This window comes from Lagopus leucura, unplaced genomic scaffold (assembly GCF_019238085.1).
Source record: "Lagopus leucura isolate 7727_CA_CO unplaced genomic scaffold, USGS_WTPT01 Super-Scaffold_100017, whole genome shotgun sequence".
Taxonomy (NCBI): Eukaryota; Metazoa; Chordata; class Aves; order Galliformes; family Phasianidae; genus Lagopus; species Lagopus leucura.
This window is the reverse complement of record NW_024962271.1, coordinates 158,508-163,780: the sequence shown is the minus strand read 5'-3', so window position 1 is coordinate 163,780 and position 5,273 is coordinate 158,508. Positions and strand designations below refer to the sequence as shown.

Genomic DNA, 5,273 nt, shown 5'->3' with positions numbered 1-5,273 from the left:
AGACCCCAGTGGAAGCCATGCACCGGTAGTCAGCCTTGATTCCTGAATAGTTGTTGTTGCATCCCTTGTGCGCAGCCCAGCAAGTTTCAACTCTTTGAAAGGCAATGCCTACTTGCCCCGCTGCTGCCATGGCTGGAGCCACTGGATGGACTCATATATACAACCCTCATTCTTGACTGTTAAGCCAGTATTTTAAAGAAAGCAACTACAACAAACCAACCCACAAATGTAACCCAAAACAAGCAAGGCTCAATTACTCTCCCCTGAAAAATATTAGTTTTCTTCAACCTGCTCTCATTCCATTCCCTGTTATTTTGGTGAAGTGCTGGCCAAATGGCATTTGTTGGGCAAATTTTGTTCAGCCTAGTTCCTAACAGGATGAAGTTAGGACCTTGTAAATTCTTCAGCCAGATAGATGCCCTGTGCAACCCCATTCCTTCCCTGACAGCAGCCAGCACCAATTCTTCTCAAGATGGGACAAGAATTCCATGCCTGTATATGGAACTAACCAAGCTTGAAGACAACACTCTTTGCACCTGGCAATTAGCAGATGACTCGATGGACCTAAAATAGCCCAGGTGGAGAGAGCTTTCCTCATACCATTATCTCATTCATTATCATTATTTATTATTTTATTAATGCCCTCCCATGGTGTCAATAGGAAAGCAGGGGTAAATCCCGAATCCAGCAGTCCTGCACATGGCCATGGCTCTGTTCTCCACGTGCTTCACGTACCACAGCAGTGGGAGGCAGGGCCTTGGAAGCACCCCGCTAACATGACTTAGCAATGAGCATTACTCATTTCTTGGTACGAAATGTAATTGGGGGATTTCAGGACCTGATGCAGAAAGAGCAGCACGGGAAGTTGCTGTTATCCAACGTTTTGCATGGTTGCGGAGAATCGCGGGGGCTCACGCTTGTTAATGCTCTGGCACTGATTAGATCTACGTTTGATTAAACGATGTCGGGAAAACAAAGCCTCCTAGATTAGAAGCAGAAGTGAGCAGAGGGAAGAGCAGAACACAAACTACGTGGCCCCATCCAGCGAGCAGCGTCTTGCACTTCTTGTGCTTGCGATGTCGAGTTGTTGTTTAAGGAAAGAACGACCTGCTGATTCTTCTTGAATTCAATGAGGCTGTTCTGTGAGAGTACCAGAGAGCTCCTTTTACTAATAGAGAAAATACAAATGGATAAAAGCCTGGCGCACTCCCACAGTTCTCCTTTTGCTGCAGGATTCCAACTGTCCAGCATCCTGACTGTATCTCCAGTCATAGAGGCCATTCCTGCAAGTAAAAAGCAGCTTATTCAACAGCCACGTGCATGCACATTCATTCCTCTGCTCAGCTGGATACCCACCAAACTATGCACACATCAAACCTGTCAGCACCACTGGCCGTATTACTCAGCACCATGCAACTCTCCTCCATCTCCTGTTCTCTTCCTTTTCGGCAGCACAGAGCTCCCAGTCATCTCCAGCTCTCTTCCTTCTGTCAGCAAAGAACACTGTGTAGCAAGACCGAGGGCTGCAGAGCCATCCACCCTCCATGTTTTGGGTGCTAGAAGAAGCCCTCTGGGATGAAAACATCCATTGCATGCATGCACCTAAATTCCTTAGAGCCTTGGGCTTTGTTGTGGATCTGGGATCCACAGTTGGATATGCTAGGAAAAAATATCTTCTCAGAAGGAGTGGTGGTGCACAGGTGGAGGAGGTACATCCCTGGAGGTGCCCCAGAACCACAGGGATGTGGTGGGTTGATGCTGGACTTGGAGATCTCAGAAGTCTTTTCCAACGTGAATGATTCTTTGATTTTATGATTCTTCCATGGAACAGCAAGAAAACATCTCCCCAGCAGCTCTCCATTGGAAGTGTTGCCCTTCTTCATGCCAGAATGACCACTCATAGCCTCAATTCAACGGGAATTAGTTGAATTATTCGACAGTTAATGCTAATTTTCTTCTTACAAACAAGCTTGATGCATTAGGTGCTCACAGTGCCCATGTTGCCGTATAGTCTACATTTTTCCTTCCTAAAACATAGATATAATTGTATTTGATTCTTATTGCTGCCACTTCTCTTTTTCATAAAACATTAACTAAATAAAATGAACCATTTTTAATATAGCAATGCATTTGAAACTTCAACAGGGCGCAAACAGCAGCTCTCTAAAGCTCACACCAGGAGCACTACCTTTCTGCTTTGGCTCTGGGGGTGGGTAACACCACGTCTGCGGTGTGCAGATCTTGACTCAACCTCTCTCTTCTTCTGCAAGTGCTCTCAAGAGAAAAAGAAACCCTTCTGTCCTTTCTTTTTCTCTCCCATTTTTTATTTACATTTTTCCCATTCTGAAGCTTTTCTGAGCCCAATTGCTTTTCCTACCGTCCCATTCTCAGACTTTCCAAGTTCGAAGAAATTCTTTATTTGGTGGTTTACTGGAAAAGCTGTTCACATCTATAAACAGAGCTTACTCTTCCTGATTTTATCTTTCTCCTTTTTATTGTTTCCGGTTGTTATTCATTTCAGCTGACACTTCCACAGGGACTTTCCAAAGAAGAGAATCTAAAGCGATACAAAAGTGCATCTGAACAACATCCTGGAAGAAAAGTAGGATCTGATGATAAATGCAGTGCATGACTACCTATTACTGGAAGAGCCAAAACATTCAGGAAGAAATTCAGGTTGGACATAATGGGAGGCGAGTCCACCCCAAAAATGGTCCACTACTGCGCTTGGGCAATGTAACATCAGAATAAGATGCAGGGAGAAAAGCATCAACCCCAGCGATGTTTAAAGAGCAGTAATGTTTAAAGACCCTACAAAGAGCTCAAAAGGCCAGAAGTTTACCTGCTTCTCCCCCAAGCCAAATCAGTTGGCTTATTACGAACTATTTGTCCATCTCACACATGCTTTTCCACTCAGCCCCCCTGTAGGGCACTTCCATACTCTCTCATTATCATGATTTTAAAAAGGAGTCTAGATGCACACCTAGAACTCAGTCAGCTCCAACAGTGTTGTGTGGGGGAAAGGAAATGCACTCAATCAGCTTGGAAACTCATAAGCACACCCCAGTTTTGAATCCCTTGGCCAGACTCTGCAGACTCAGTTACAACTTCCCCAGCAGTTTTGCATCCCTGCCCCCAGTTCTTGATTCCTTATTTAAAGAAAATCCATTTGATTTCTGTAATCTGATGAAGGAGTGGAAGGATGAGATGAGGATTACCCATGAGCACCCCAACAGCAGCACACAAACCATCAACAACATTCCCCCCCCCCCTTCATCTCTTGGAAACTGCTCTCATCATCCCCCTCCCTCCCCACTCAGTGCAACAAATAATTACATGGAGAGGAAAGCATCCAGAGGAACAGCATTCCCTTCTACAAAGGTTTGGTATCACTGAACCTACCCAAGAGATGAATAGACATGGCTTGGAAGGCTGGAGAGGTCTCATTGTGGTTAACAATTGCCCATGTTTATAGCAAAGGTCGATGAGCAAACAAAGCTATATAGTTATCCATGCAAGCTCTTGCATACCTGATACATCAGCCCTTATGGAGACATCATCAGGATTATCAATAACCAAATTATATCAAACAGTACAAGTGCAAAACAATGAGCAGCAGCACCAGCAGAATAGCAACATCCCAGGCTGCAGCAAGTGAGAATTTGCTCAAATGCAACAGCCTTCAGCACAGAAAAGAAACAGCTTACCTTCAGAAGACACCCAGATACACAAAAATCATTAGAGGAACACCTTTACTTCCACTGCCAACCCTTAAATGAGGTCTGGAAAGGGGTGGATCCTGGCTCCAGCCCTTCTGGTCACTCAGGTTCATTGCACACACCTGAGTTCCCCTGGGCTGGCCCTGCCTTCCTACCAGGTGTCCATCACTGCTCCAAGCTGTGACTAGCATTTCTGCTAGAACAAGTTACAGAGGAAGGGAGATGGGAAATAGGTCTGGATGGAGGAGACGGGGTTATGCAGGGGTGCTCCCAACCCAGTCTGGATGTCAGCAGTGACAAAACTGGCTCAATTTATTGCTCAATTAATTAGTTCCTTGCCTGAAGGTTGAATGTGCTAGCCCTGCTGCTGAGCAGCCCGTGAGAAGTATAGGATAGGGATAGGAATGGGAGGGTGGTTGGACTAGATGATCTTGCAGGTCGTTTCCAACCTTGTGATTCTGTGATTCTGTGATTCTGTGAAGTGAAATAGGGGTAACTCTGCACTGCAGAATGTAGCCCTCGTCCACCTGGGCAGGGTAGCTTTTCTGCAACTCATTACACAGCTGAGCTCATGCACGGCGTCGGAGCTATTTTCCAAGCCTTCAGGTTAATAAAGCCTTCAAAAGCACCGTGAAGCAGCCGCTCTTCCTTCTTTACATCCCAGGGCTTTCTTTAATAAATCCCATACCGGTAGGGTGGAAAGCAGGGCTGTTTTTCTGCTTTCTGAGCTTTTCAGCTCATTTCAATCAGTATTCTGTGCTGGGACAGGAAAGGGCAGAGAGTCATCAGTGTGGGGAGAGGGATTTCTGCATCTTCACGGCTCCCCCAGTGTCACCCACCCAATGGCAGCAGTCCTGCTGTCTCCATCCCTGCTTGTCCTAGAGCCATGGTACAAAGACTCACTTGCTGGGAAGGGGGAGGCATTAGGATTTATGTAAACATGGCTTCAACACGCTCCTGGGTGACAAATGGGCTTTGCTGCCTGTGGCAGGCATAGGCTGCCAAGTGCCAAACTGGCAATCTGCTCCTCGAGGCACATGCGTGAGGCATCCGTGCGCACGGAGTTGCTGGACTTTTATGGTCATGGATAGGGGAGGCTTTAAGCACTCGGGATTTCTGTGCATTAGGATGTGTTGGCTCAGACAGCCCTGAGATTGTAGGTGCTCTGCAGAGGGCTGGCACGGAACAGTGGCTCTGCCCTTGGCCGTGCCATCCATCATCGGGAGCTGCCTTGTTCTCTCTGCTTTCCAGACTGCATCCTTAGTGGTGACAATGTCAGTGCCACTCTGCTCTTAAATAAAAAGCAGTGGGAAATGGGCTTTTATAGAGTAACAGAAGAAAGTCCAGATTGGAATCTGCAATTCAATGGCACTTCTTTCAGGGTGGTGGACGTGTGCACCTTCCACCAAGACGCCAATGCAACACACTGCATCAAAAAGCAGAATGCAGGCAAGTGGCTGAGAACTACTGGGAAGTAAGACCACGTTTGCTTCCCGCTCTCTGGATTTATGTATTTTAATGCAAGGAAAGGCTTTATTTTTGAATGAAGCTTCA

The 5,273-nt window shown here is 46.3% G+C and overlaps 1 long non-coding RNA gene across 2 annotated transcripts; it reads right to left on the bottom strand.

Annotated features, from left to right (window-relative positions):
• Nucleotides 1–607: 607 nt before the first annotated feature.
• On the bottom strand, nt 608–3,738 carry LOC122183300. 2 transcript variants are annotated; one of them, XR_006180207.1, is made up of 2 exons: nt 3,708–3,738; nt 608–2,027 (listed from the first exon to the last, which is right to left on the bottom strand). It is a non-coding gene; the product is annotated as an uncharacterized LOC122183300 (long non-coding RNA). The 2 variants fall into 2 exon arrangements; XR_006180206.1 differs by having other exon boundaries at nt 608–2,557; nt 3,708–3,734.
• Between the last annotated feature and the right edge of the window lie 1,535 nt (nt 3,739–5,273).